This window comes from Schistocerca nitens, chromosome 8, assembly GCF_023898315.1.
Source record: "Schistocerca nitens isolate TAMUIC-IGC-003100 chromosome 8, iqSchNite1.1, whole genome shotgun sequence".
In the NCBI taxonomy this organism is placed as follows: Eukaryota; Metazoa; Arthropoda; class Insecta; order Orthoptera; family Acrididae; genus Schistocerca; species Schistocerca nitens.
Window position 1 is genome coordinate 30794751 of NC_064621.1, and position 12928 is coordinate 30807678.

A 12928-nucleotide genomic window follows, 5' to 3' on the forward strand; every position below is an offset into this window, starting at 1 on the left:
ATTCGGGGCCATCCCTCAGAGGGGGGGCTCACGCGTCTTAGGGGATTGTGCACACCTCACCTCCCAAACTCGTGACAGCGGGACCAGTTGGCAATTTGGCAACGTGGCAGTTGAGGCACAATCATTCCTCCCTACCTGGGAATTACGCATTACCCAGTAACCTGTTACGATTCAGACGCGTGGGCCTGTCTTCAGGAGCTCACAGGAAGAAAGAGGAAACAAAGAGGAATCTCAAACGCCAGGGCGGAGGAAGGATAGGAATTGAGAACAAAGAAAGAAAGAAAATACACTGGAGAGACTGTTCTGATGTCAGACTAATAAAAACATATTCCCAAAAATATCCTAGACATATCCTCCAGGGTGGGGGAAAGAATAGGACAGACATGCAGCACGGAAAGGGAAAAGTTGCTGCCAAGGATGGGGCCTCATGATAGCCAAGCACGAAGTTGCCGAAGAGTGCTGGGGGTATTTGAGGACCAGGTTCTGAACTCGGCGGCGTTGCGTCCGTCTTGCTTCCTAAGGCACGTCGATGACAGCTCACTCATATAGTCTCATGGTGAAAAACACACTGAAGAATTTCGTTTATCACATGAACGGTGTCCACCTCAACATTAAATTTACCATCGAGAGGGCGAAAGATGGCAAGCTTCCATTCTTGGATGTTTTAGTGGAGCGGAAGGCTTCGTCATTCAGGGGTATATTGATCGATACTCGAACGTCATTGGTTTTTACCACCTGTACACAAGAAAACTGTCCTGATCTCGTTAATAAACAGTGCAAAAGCTATTTCTGGCAATGACCGACTACAGTCTGAATTACAGCGCCTGATACACGTGTTCAGCGAGAATGGTTATAGCAAGAGAGATACTGCAAACGCTTTCAGGTGCCACGGAAGGACGCCTTGTGAATCGGCAGAAGAGGATAAGCCGGCTGCTTTCCCGCCATACTGAGGGGACATGGACTGAGAGCAGGGTTCCGTCCCGCCCGTAAGATACGAGACATCCCGCGCCCTGCTAAACACGACACAGCTCTTCGTGTGCCCGAAGTCCCTTGCGAATGCAGTGGCGTCAATGGAACTCAAACAATTGCACAGTTACAAAGCATTCTATCGAACACAAGCGACATATTAATGTGAGGTAGCTTGAAAATCGGCCACAGCTGATCATTGCCTGGAAAATGGACACAAAATAGGTTTGAAAACACGAGAGTCTTGGTTCATGCGTCAACACACTGGGATTCCGTTATGAAAGAGGGGCGACTGTGATTAGAATGAACTGCAACAATTTAACAGACGCATATGCTGTTATATATATATATACAGGGTGTTACAAAAAGGTAAGGCCAAACTTTCAGGAAACATTCCTCACACACAAATAAAGAAAAGATATTATGTGGACATGTATCCGGAAACGCTTAATTTCCATGTTAGAGCTCATTTTAGTTTCGTCGGTATGCACTGTACTTCCTCGATTCAACGCCAGTTGGCCCAATTGAAGGAAGGTAATGTTGACTTCGGTGCTTGCGTTGACATGCGACTCATTGCTCTACAGTAAGAGCATCAAGCACATCAGTACTTAGCATCAACAGGTTAGTGTTCATCACGAACGTGGTTTTGCAGTCAGTGCAATGTTTACAAATGCGGAGTTGGCAGATGCCCATTTGATGTATGGATTAGCACGGGTCAATAGCCGTGGCGCGGTACGTTTGTATCGAGACAGATTTCCAGAACGAAGGTGCCCCGACAGGAAGACGTTCGAAGCAATTGATCGGCGTCTTAGGGAGCACGGAACATTCCAGCCTATGACTCGCGACTGGGGAAGACCTAGAAAGACGAGTACACCTGCAATGGACGAGGCAATTCTTCGTGCAGTTGACGATAACTCTAATGTCAGCGTCAGAGAAGTTGCTGCTGTACAAGGTAACGTTGACCACGTCACTGTGTGTAGAGTGCTACGGGAGAACCAGTTGTTTCCGTACCATGTACAGCGTGTGTAGGCACTATCAGCAGCTGATTGGCCTCCACGGGCACACTTCTGCGAATGGTTCAGACAACAATGTGTCAATTCTCATTTCAGTGCAAATGTTCTCTTTACGGATGAGACTTCATTCCAACGTGATCAAATTGTAAATTTTCACAATCAACATGTGTGGGCTGACGAGAATCCGCACGCAATTGTGCAATCACGTCATCAACACAGATTTTCTGTGAACCTTTGGGCAGGCATTGTTGGTGATGTCTTGATTGGGCCCCATGTTCTTCCACCTACGCTCAATGGAGCACGTTATCATGATTTCATACGGGGTACTCTACCTGTGCTGCTAGAACATGTGCCTTTACGACACAACATGTGGTTCATGCAGGATGGAGCTCCTGCACATTTCAGTCGAAGTGTTCGTACGCTCCTCAACAACAGATTCGGTGACCGATGGATTGGTAGAGGCGGACCAATTCCATGGCCTCCACGCTCTCCTGACCTCAACCCTCTTGATTTCATGTATGGGGGCTTTTGAAAGCTATTGTCTACGCAACTCCGGTACCAAATGTAGAGACTCTTCGTGCTCGTATTGTGGACGGCTGTGATACAATACACCATTCTCCAGGGCTGCATCAGCGCATCAGGGATTCCATGCGACGGAGGGTGGATGCATGTATCCTCGCTAACGGAGGACATTTTGAACATCTCCTGTAACAAAGTGTTTGAAGTCACGCTGTTACGTTCTGTTGCTGTGTGTTTCCATTCCGTGATTAATTTGATTTGAAGAGAAGTAATAAAATGAGCTCTAACATGGAAAGTAAGCGTTTCCGGACACATATCCACATAACATATTTTCTTTCTTTGTGTGTGAGGAATGTTTCCTGAAACTTTTGGCCGTACCTTTTCGTAACAACATTATATATATATAGTGGCGGTCGAAATAATAGAGCCACCTCTATTGACGAGATTAAGAACTAGGATATCTATTAGTTCGCGAAATCGCCACGAGTGCCGTGTTGTCAGTCCCTTGTAGACAACATCAGGGAAGACGTTGCTGCTATCTTTAGTCGTCCGAAAGGAAGCGTTTGAGCTAGACGTGTGAAAAGAGGCATAAAGGTAAGAATCTTATGGGTCAAAATAATAGAGCCGCTTTACACATGTGCCTTTAAATTGATTTTTATGCAGTTGTTTTGTATGTAAATTGACGTGTGGTTTTGTTTACATTCGTCTAGATGGGCAGAGGAAAGCATACCAGTGAAGATGAGCGTATAGTAATGTTCCGGATGTTCAAAAGTGGGATGTCCATGAATAAAATAGCCAATGTCTTCCACGTTTCGCGAAAACGAGTCCAGAACGCCATGAGACGGTCAAAACAAACAAAGCCGCAGGTGGAGAACAGGGGGCGACCTCGTGTAACTACTCCTCGCGTAGACAGACTCATCACTAGGGAAGTGAAGAAAGACCCATTTTTGTCAACACCACGACTGAAAGCCATTTTGTTTAGCGACGAACATGATGTTCAACCATCAACCTCAACGATTCAAAGACGACTGAGATCTGCAAAATTGAATGGGCGCATTGCAAGAAAGAAGCCACATGTTTCACAAGCTAATGTTCGGAAAAGGTTAGCCTTTGCCCGGAGAAATGAACAAAAACCTAATACTTGGTGGAGGAACATCCTTTGGTCCGATGAATCCAAGTTTAATAGGTTTGCCTCAGACGGAAAAGTCTATGTGCGCCGCCCACCAAACCAGGAATTTAATCCCAAGTACACTTTAAAAACTGTGAAATACGGTGGCGGAAGTGTTATGGTATGGGGATGTTTTTCGTGGTACGGCATTGGTCCAATACACCGTATCAACGGCATAATGAACGCAGAAATGTACAAAGACATCTTGGCAAATGTGATGCTGCCTTATGCTGAAGAGGAAATGCCGCTGAAATGGAAATTTCAGCACGATAACGATCCAAAGCATACTGCAAGGATCATAAGGCAGTTTGTTCAAGAGCACAATATCGAAGTATTAGAGTGGCCACCTCAGTCCCCTGACGCATCACCCATTGAGAACTTATGGGAGATCTTAGACAAGAGAATTGACCGCTCAAAAGCTACATCTTCAGAAAAACTGTGGGAAGAAATCCAGAGAGCCTGGTATGCGATCAGTAGTGACGAATGCAGGCGTTTAGTAGACTCTATGGGTAAGAGGTGCAGGGCAATCCTCAAAAATAAGGGTTACCCCACGAAGTACTAATGCAGTCCTATGCAAAAAAGACTGTTCCTGTACGTTTCATAAGACTGAGATCAAGTGCAATATATTTGTTTCAATTGGCTCTATTTTTTTGACCCTGTGGTCTGGTATTCTTTTGAATATTATTGATTATTACTGATTATTTTGTGTTGTGTTATCTATATAACTGACTATAGTACAATGTGACTCGGTTGTAATGGTTTCCATCATAGTTCAAACATGTCTAGTAATAAATGTGCACTTTATTCCAAACCTTTGCCAGGTGGCTCTATTATTTTGACCGCCACTATATATATATATATATATATATATATATATATATATATATATATATGTGTGTGTGTGTGTGTGTGTGTGTGTGTGTGTGTGTGACGATGCTGGTGCTGATTTTGTGTTTAACATTTGACGATGCCGCTATGGCTCTAGTACATTAGGACATGTTTTTATATAAAACAGATCTGAAGATGGTCATTATAGACCGAAACCGGTAGTCTGATGACAGAATATTTGTGATCGTGGACGTAAAGTAAAGGAAATTTTAACAGAGTTCAGGGTTGCATACTTAGTAGGGCGTGGAGGCCGGCTTTGGCTGTCTAAAAGAAGCAACTGCGAGTGCTCGACGCTCTGAGGGAGGCGGGAGCGTCAGTTTGAAACGTGGCGCCGCCCCCTCTCGCCACCTGACGTCACTCGGTCCCCCGGCGGGACGGGCCTGCCGAGCGCTGCCCAACTAGCCTTGCGCCACGCTTCGTTTCGGCCGCAACCGTGGCTGCACAAGCGGAGAACCGTACCAGTCCCCCGCAGGCAGTGGTTTTACTCCTGACGTCGATAGCCACCGAAAGCTCCAGAATTTTATTCGAACTGACGCGGCTTGAAAACCGAGATGATTTTATTCAGACATGCCGCCTCGAAAGAGGACACAACGAGAAATATTCTTCTGTGTCTTATTGTAAAGGCACTACTTGTGGTACAGAGCTTCATTAGGAAATATTTGTGCATTTTTATCTTAGATTAATTTCTGAAAGAAAGAAGATATTTTAGAGCTAACCGTAATGCCGATATGTACGTCTTCAGAAGCAGAGAAATACACTACTATCGCAGTTGCGGACGGAATAATGTTTCATTTTGTCGCTTGAATATTTCTGACTACAGTGACTTATAAAAATGACCCCGAACCTATACTGAAATGCCTGTAAGAAGATTTAAGCTCCGCAAGAAATTTAGCACTTCATTGGGATCTGTTACAAAGTACAAAAGTGACAAAGAAAAAGTGACGTCTCACTAATGTAAACGGCACTGTCTTAAGTAGTGAGAACAGAAAGACGTGAGTCTGGATGGTTAACGGAATGGTGAGAATTACGGGGGCAGTGGGGGAGGGGGGGGGGCAGTCGTAAAGGCAGAGGGACGCACTTCCGCTGATCTTTCACCCGACAGCTGTGCCGCCGATACTCGGCGATGACTTTCGTGCTGATAGACGTTTCCAGGTCGTTCCCCGTCTGTCAAGAAGTGGTGAGTTATGAGGCACCGGCCGGGCGCGTAATGGGTCCGGAGTGGCACGGCACGGGAAGACTGCCCATCCCTCATTGATGGGGTCGGCGTCAGTCAAGCGGTAGACAAACCGGGCTGCAATTTTAACGACGCGTGGCCTTTGGCGAGCTCGCTTCGGCGCGGGAGGGGTACGGAACGAAAGGTCAGCGCAGCTCCGTTGCTGCCCCCCACCCTCCCCCCAGCTACTGTGAGCGGCTGCCTACTCTGCCAGCAAACTGACGGTGCCGTCCCTACTCCGGACTTAGTCCGAGAACCCGTATCAGCGATTATTTCTAAATTTTCTAAATCAGATTTGGTTTCATTTGTTTACTGCTGCTGCTGTCTCCTCCAGAAAATACGGAACACAGCTGTACTTTGAATAACGCCGAGCTGCCTACTACTCAGGCGCAACTGGTTGTGAGTTAAGTTCATGAAAAACACATGCACCTGTGGTGTCACCGCCAGACACCACACTTGCTAGGTGGTAGCTTAAATCGGCCGCGGTCCATTAGTACATGTCGGACCCGCGTGTCGCCACTGTCAGGATCGCAGACCGAGCGCCACCACAAGGCAGGTCTCGAGAGACGTACTAGCACTCGCCCCAGTTGTACGACGACTTTGCTAGCGACTACACTGACGAAGCCTTTCTCTCATTTGCCGAGAGACAGTTAGAATAGCCTTCAGCTAAGTCCATGGCTACGACCTAGCAAGGCGCCATTAGTTACTTCATGAATCTAAAGAGTCACTTGTACCATCAAGAATGCTGTATACCAAAGGACGATGCAAAAGTTAAGTGTTCTAGTAGCTACGTTCTTTTCTTTATCACATTCATCACGTATCGACTTCGCGCCAGTCGGCGTGTGTGTACGTGTGCCCTTTCGGCTACCCGTCTCTGTGGACTGGCTGCCTTGTCAGTCCACTACACACCAAATCTACAATTTTGTAGATACGGCACGTAATTCAGTATCGTGCTTCACGTAAAATTAACACGTTTACTGTTAAGTTCTTTGGATTACACACATTTAACCTTTTTGTGGAATTTAAAAATTTTATTTTCGCCGTCCGCTGTGGCCGAGTGCATCTAGGCACTTCAGTCCGGAACCACGCGGCTGCTACGGTCGCAGGTTCGAGTCCTGCCTCGGGCATGGATGTGTGTGTGATGTCCTTAGGTTAGTTAGGTTTAAGTAGTTGTAGGTCTAGGGGACTGATGACCTATAGTGCTTAGAGCCATTTGAACCATTTTATTTTCAAAAATAATAAATGTACTTTTTATCAGAAACTATTCAAGAGATTTCAACAAAATTTCCACTGTTTAATCTCTTTGCATATAGTAAACTTCCCTCAATAGCTTTCTGAGTATATCGAATAGGAGTATTTCAATAATTTTTAATTGTGAAAAATTCATGCGAAATCCAAGCACTTTCCCCCATCACTCAGCTTACACTCAGAATTGCAAAATTTGCTCTTGAGATAACATTTACTGGGTTTATAGAAAGAAATACACAAATTTTTATAGTTATAGCCTTCACAGAATGTGAGAAAAACAGACATAAACTTTAAAAAAATCTGATTTTCAGGAAATACAATTTAAAGTTCAACGCAACATTTCGTCCTGTCACCTCTTCAGAAGGCCCCAGGCTTCTCTTCTGGTTTCCTGTTGTCTGATTTCTTTCCTTTATCTGGTCTTCAACTGACTTTTCAGCCGCTGAGAGGTGCTGTAAAACAATTTTGCTCACGATATCTTGAGTGAAATTTCCTGTGTTAAAGCCCATTCTCCCTAATACCTTGCTCCACAAGTTGCCATCATCAAAAATACAAAAATTACATCATAAGTTGGAAGTCTGGCAACCGTATCAGATGAAAATATCGTTCCATGACATCGTTTCCAAATGAGTGAATTGAGACTAATTTGGATTCTGCATTCTGCCATGAACACACTTTTTTAGAACTTTGGCGAGAAACCTGTAAGTTGGCTTGAAAACATCCATGATATAATATTGAAGGCTCTGCTTGTCAGAGATTGTTATCCCTCTGCGTCCGTAGATATTTACAGGAGGTAATGTGGCACATATGACGAATCTGTTGGCACCATGTGGTAATACGTAGTAGCCCATAAGCACCTTTCATGTCAGTGACACTGGGTAGGTTTTGGCAATGTTGACGATGAAAGACTCGAACACTTTCGTGAATCTCCGTCAATAGCGCAAGGCAAAACAGAATTGCCTCTTCATAGACAAAGCATCTGGCTTGTTATTGATAGTAAGATAGGGAACAGAGTCACAGGTAATCTATAAAATCAAAGAGCATATATCACAGCCTTCTAGGTGTATCCCGTGCAAGTTTGTTTGAACATCGTTCATCGAGCTGATGTTTACGTGTTACTTCAAAAAGTGGGCGTGGCAGGTAGGTCACGTCACACGTTTAATTATTTTTCAGGCACTTCGGGTGGGATTCCATCAATGAAACTTTGGGAACTTATTGTCTGTGAGTTCTGCTAATAAATAAGAAATAAACTGAAAATTGACAATTTCGGTCAATTTCATGAGTGTGTCCCCTTTTGGTCAATGTCCAGAGAGGGAGTGAGAAGGCAAAGAATATTTTATGCATTTGTCCCAAGTCACTCAAACGAAGCACAAGTGCACATCGATCCGTTAAACGCGGATGTAAGTGGACATAATGCTGCCGTCAGACACTATCCACAGCCTGTCTGTAGAAAGCGTCAGGAGCATGTCTGTCTACAGTCACTGTCAGAAAGACCCACAGGATACTCTCCAGGTGACTGTAGTTATCGTTCACTGCATTTATTTGGAGAGAGATCGTTGCGAGTGAACATCGATGTCTTCCCACGTATTATCTTCAGACTACAGTTACGTGCTATAAATTTGCTGTTGATAAATCATTGAAAATTGTCTCTAATTCGTGTTGCCATTTTTCCTGCCCCAGCGTTGACTAAATCTGTCTGGCACTGTGACGACGCTGCAGAGTTGCTGCGTGCAAACAAGTCAGCTGATAACAGCAACCATTTTCAGTGGCAACGTGTCCTCTGCCTGTCTCCCTGTTATGTCTGACAGCAGGCGCATTTGGTGGGTGCGACAGCTTGTAACGCCGGAAATGCATATCCTCCTATTTCCATCTATTGCACTATAAATTTGTTTCCTTATGTTGTTACCTGATGATATGACATTTCTGTGTCTTTATATATTGTAATCGATGTATAATTGGTTCGTTTTGTAAATACTAATTGTATTTTTACGCTGGGTCCTGCCTAGGGAAAACTATGCTATCGAACGAATACATCGATAGGTCGTGTGGAGAACCAAAGTGTTTAGGATCTTTGGTAGTCGGAACTCGGCCGCGTGAAGCGCGGGCAGGGAGAGTCTGGCTGGAGTAGGGCGGAGGAGCAGGTGTGTTTTGTGACGCTCCCGGAGGTTGCCGCGCTTTCGGGGTTTGGCAGCATGTAATTGCGCTCGACTTGCTATGATAGTTTCTGACGGGAAGCATTAGCTGGCGCACATCAAGAGCCCGTATCGCCTGGTGACCGTGTCGAGAAGTAGGCGCGCCATCATCCAGCTTCTGCAACAGCGACGGCCGACAATGAGCGACTGTCGCCACCTCCTCGACCGACGACTTCAAACCTTCAATCAACCAACAAGGAAGACTGGAAGCACGTAAAGTTTTAGAACTGTATGGCAGACCTCAGCTTTTAAAATTGTTGCATCACAAAATTACAGCAACTTAGCATTAACCTTTGTTGCTCATTGTCCCAATTGCATTGCCAAGCAGGGTCCCTTCCTTTTCCGAAATGAACCAGAGTGTCGTTGGAATTCAAACGCCAGCATTAAAATAATATAATTCAATTTCACTGCCTTAATTTCAAAGTTCAGTTAAAGTATTCATAGCTGGCTACAGTATTTAGCTTACATGAGCGCAAATTAAGAGTGCGAATTTTGTTACCATATTTTAGCTTACCTGTGACTGCAGCTCAGCTTGGTACGTACTAAATTTTACTATTGTTAATTGTTCAGAATCATTTAATTCAAGTTCAAAGTTAAATCTCTTATTTCTAAATTGAGTAGATTCAAGTAGCTTTTGAAATGATTGTTGAGGTAGCCCAAGACTAACCTTATTTTATTGAAATTTCGTAGTGTTTCAGAAACAAAGTTCACTATTAATTTCAGTCACTAAATTAACTTTTAGTTTTCCGGTTCCATTAATTCTTTTGCTAAATTAAGTCAGAGTGTAGCGAAATTTATTACTTCTGACAAACATTCAGTTTTCACGCAACACGTGTCAACCTTCAGTTGCCACGCTTTTAGTGCTAATTATATGTGCAATAACCTTTCTTTTTCAGTTATTACAGTAGTTGTCCGTAGGACTGGCGACCGTAATTTTCCCCAAATCTCAAATATCTAATTAACGCCAGTTAACTGTTAACGTAACGACCGCAGATTTACTTTCTTTATTAACTTTACCCCTTTTCAAAATTAATTTCCACCAGTTTCATTTGCATTTTTCCTTTCAATTTAGATGTAACCCTTTCCGCGCTCTTCACCGATAGATTAACTTCGGTGACGATTGTTTCTCCCAAATTTCCATTAGGTACACGCGGTTTAATTTTTCACTCTTATTTAGGTCGATAAGTGAGGGGGAGGTTACAAGCTGCTTACGACTGCTTTGTTGCTGTACTCCATCTTCCCCAGTTCTGTGTTATGCTTTTCATCTCTATGTAAGTCCTACACCCAACACGCCCGTATAATGGTGAGTGTCTAAGGGCCGCCTCCGAGAAGGGGAGGGAGGTGCTCCGGCCCGGGATCGAATCTGCCCGGCAGTTTAAACGACGAGAGTTGTCGCTCTGCCGGCCGGCCTGGATGTGGCGAACACCGGGCCGGCAGACACGTCGCGCCTCAGTCGCACGACTCGCAAACACTGAGAAAGCTTTCGCTCACCTTCACGTGAAGAAGACTCCCTGTAGACTGTTGTGGTACACACCTGGGAGTAACGCGGTGGCGACAAGAAGGGCATGCGGCCCGGCTACCTCTTATATTAAGCGCGCCAGATACTCATTTAACCGTTCGATCCTGCGCCGATAAGGGACGAAGGCCGAAGAACAAGATGTAACTACTGCACCCAACATAGGGCAGTAATACGTCTTGGATACTCTAGTATGTAGCCCCTGCTGCTAAGTTTCCCCCCTGCGTCTCCTGGCGCGAATTTGACTGTTCCTAGACGCCTATACCCTCTTCTCGTAAGGCTCTTCCATACACTTCTTTCCTCGGCTCTTCTGTTTAGCACTTCTTCATTTCGTACTTCAACTGTCCATTTCATTTTTAACATTCTTGCACAGAAACACAGTTCAACTGCTTCCAGTCTCTCCTTATTGTAATTTCCGGCTATCGACATTTATTTCTATACAGTAGTACCATCAGATTCACACTTTCAAGAACTACTGTCTCAGTTCGGTATAAATATCTTATATCAATAGAACATTTTTATTGCAGAAAACTTAATTCGTTTGAGGCAATTTAACTCTCATATCTTCTTCTAAATGAGAGTAGCACCGGCCTGTTTGGCCGAGCGGTTCTAGGCGCTTCAGTCTGGAACCGCCAGATCGCTACGGTCGCAGGTTCGAATCCTGCCTTGGGCATGGATGTGTGTGATGTCCTTAGGTTAGTTAGGTTTAAGTAGTTCTAAGTTCTAGGGGGACTGATGACCACAGATGTTAAGTCCCATAGTGCTCAGAGCCATTTGAACCATTTTTGAATGAGAGTAGCGCGTTTTGTTTAGTAGGTGTGAAAGCGTCACGGATATTATCATATAACGTCAGTGGCAGACAGTACAAGAGAGGCGGTGTCGTATGATTTGCTGTCAAAGTTTTCACAGTTTAGGACCGTGGGCGTAAAATTAAGGAGATTTTACCACAAGCTCATGCTCATTAGCAGTCATTCTTCGTATGTCATATAGGGGCTTAAAAACAAAGTGTCACATATTCCTACACGAGATACTCGTAGTATTGGTCAAAACTAGAAGAAAACATCCTAAAATGACTTGACACTACTACCTGTTGAGATTGGGCCAATATGTCTTATGTAGAAGGAGAATGTGGTGTCACCGCCAGACACCACACTTGCTAGGTGGTAGCCTTTAAATCGGCCGCGGTCCGGTAGTATACGTCGGACCCGCGTGACGCCACTGTCAGTGATCGCAGACCGAGCGCCGCCATACGGCAGGTCTAGAGAGACTTACTAGCACTCGCCCCAGTTGTACAGCCGACGTTGCTAGGAATGGTTCACTGACAATTACGCTCTCATTTGCCGAGACGATAGTTAGCATAGCCTTCAGCTACGTCATTTGCTACGACCTAGCAAGGCGCCATTACCAGTTAATATTGAAATTATAAAACCTGTACCGTCAAGAGCGATGTACACCAATTATGGATTAAAGTTAAGTATTCCAAGAAGTACGTTCTTTTCTTGTTACACTCAACTCCTTTAATTGTTCCAGACCTCACGCCAGTCTGCGTGAGCTTTGAACGCGTGTATTTCGGCCTCCTCTAGCAACACGGTGTTGGCTCTTCTGCCAACACAGCAGAGAAGCTATAGGGAATGTTGCATGTGGTTAGCTCGCATCCTGACACACCATTGCAGCCTTTCTTCGCACTGACTGACGCAATCTTGAGATGCACCTGACTAGATCCAAATTGCGTCGTCTTTCTGCATGGGTAACATTTTTCAATAGTAGTGGTAACACATCGCACAGAAACAACTAGCACGCAGCACCATTTTGGCAACGTGTACGGCCCTATGAGTCTGTCGCTGGAGATTCCTGCCTGTACAGTGATACTGAGGCGATCCTGCTGGCTCATCTCCGCGACTGCTTCAGCATTTCCATCAGCCCACACGTGCGTATCGTGGTAATTTATTATGCCACCGCTTATGACTCCAGCTTTTTCTGTAAATACTACACACTGCTCGTCACAAGTACAATGGCCATTATCTCAACATCTATTAGTTTCCCGACCTGTGGACGTACAATTACAGGACCTTTTCGTCTAATTTTGGTCAATAGTACCTCCTGTATGACTGTGTGACACTTTTTGTACACACTATATATAAATACTCGTAGGTTGGTCAGCAACAGTCAGCAAAGGTTGTAAGGGTGCTGGAGGGTTAGCTGAGAAGA

General features: G+C 44.8%; 1 long non-coding RNA gene across 1 annotated transcript in view; it reads right to left on the bottom strand.

Annotated features, from left to right (window-relative positions):
• Positions 1–12928, bottom strand: part of LOC126199001 (uncharacterized) — an 869135-nt gene that overhangs the window by 815328 nt on the left and 40879 nt on the right. The gene's annotated exons all lie outside the window — the stretch shown is intronic.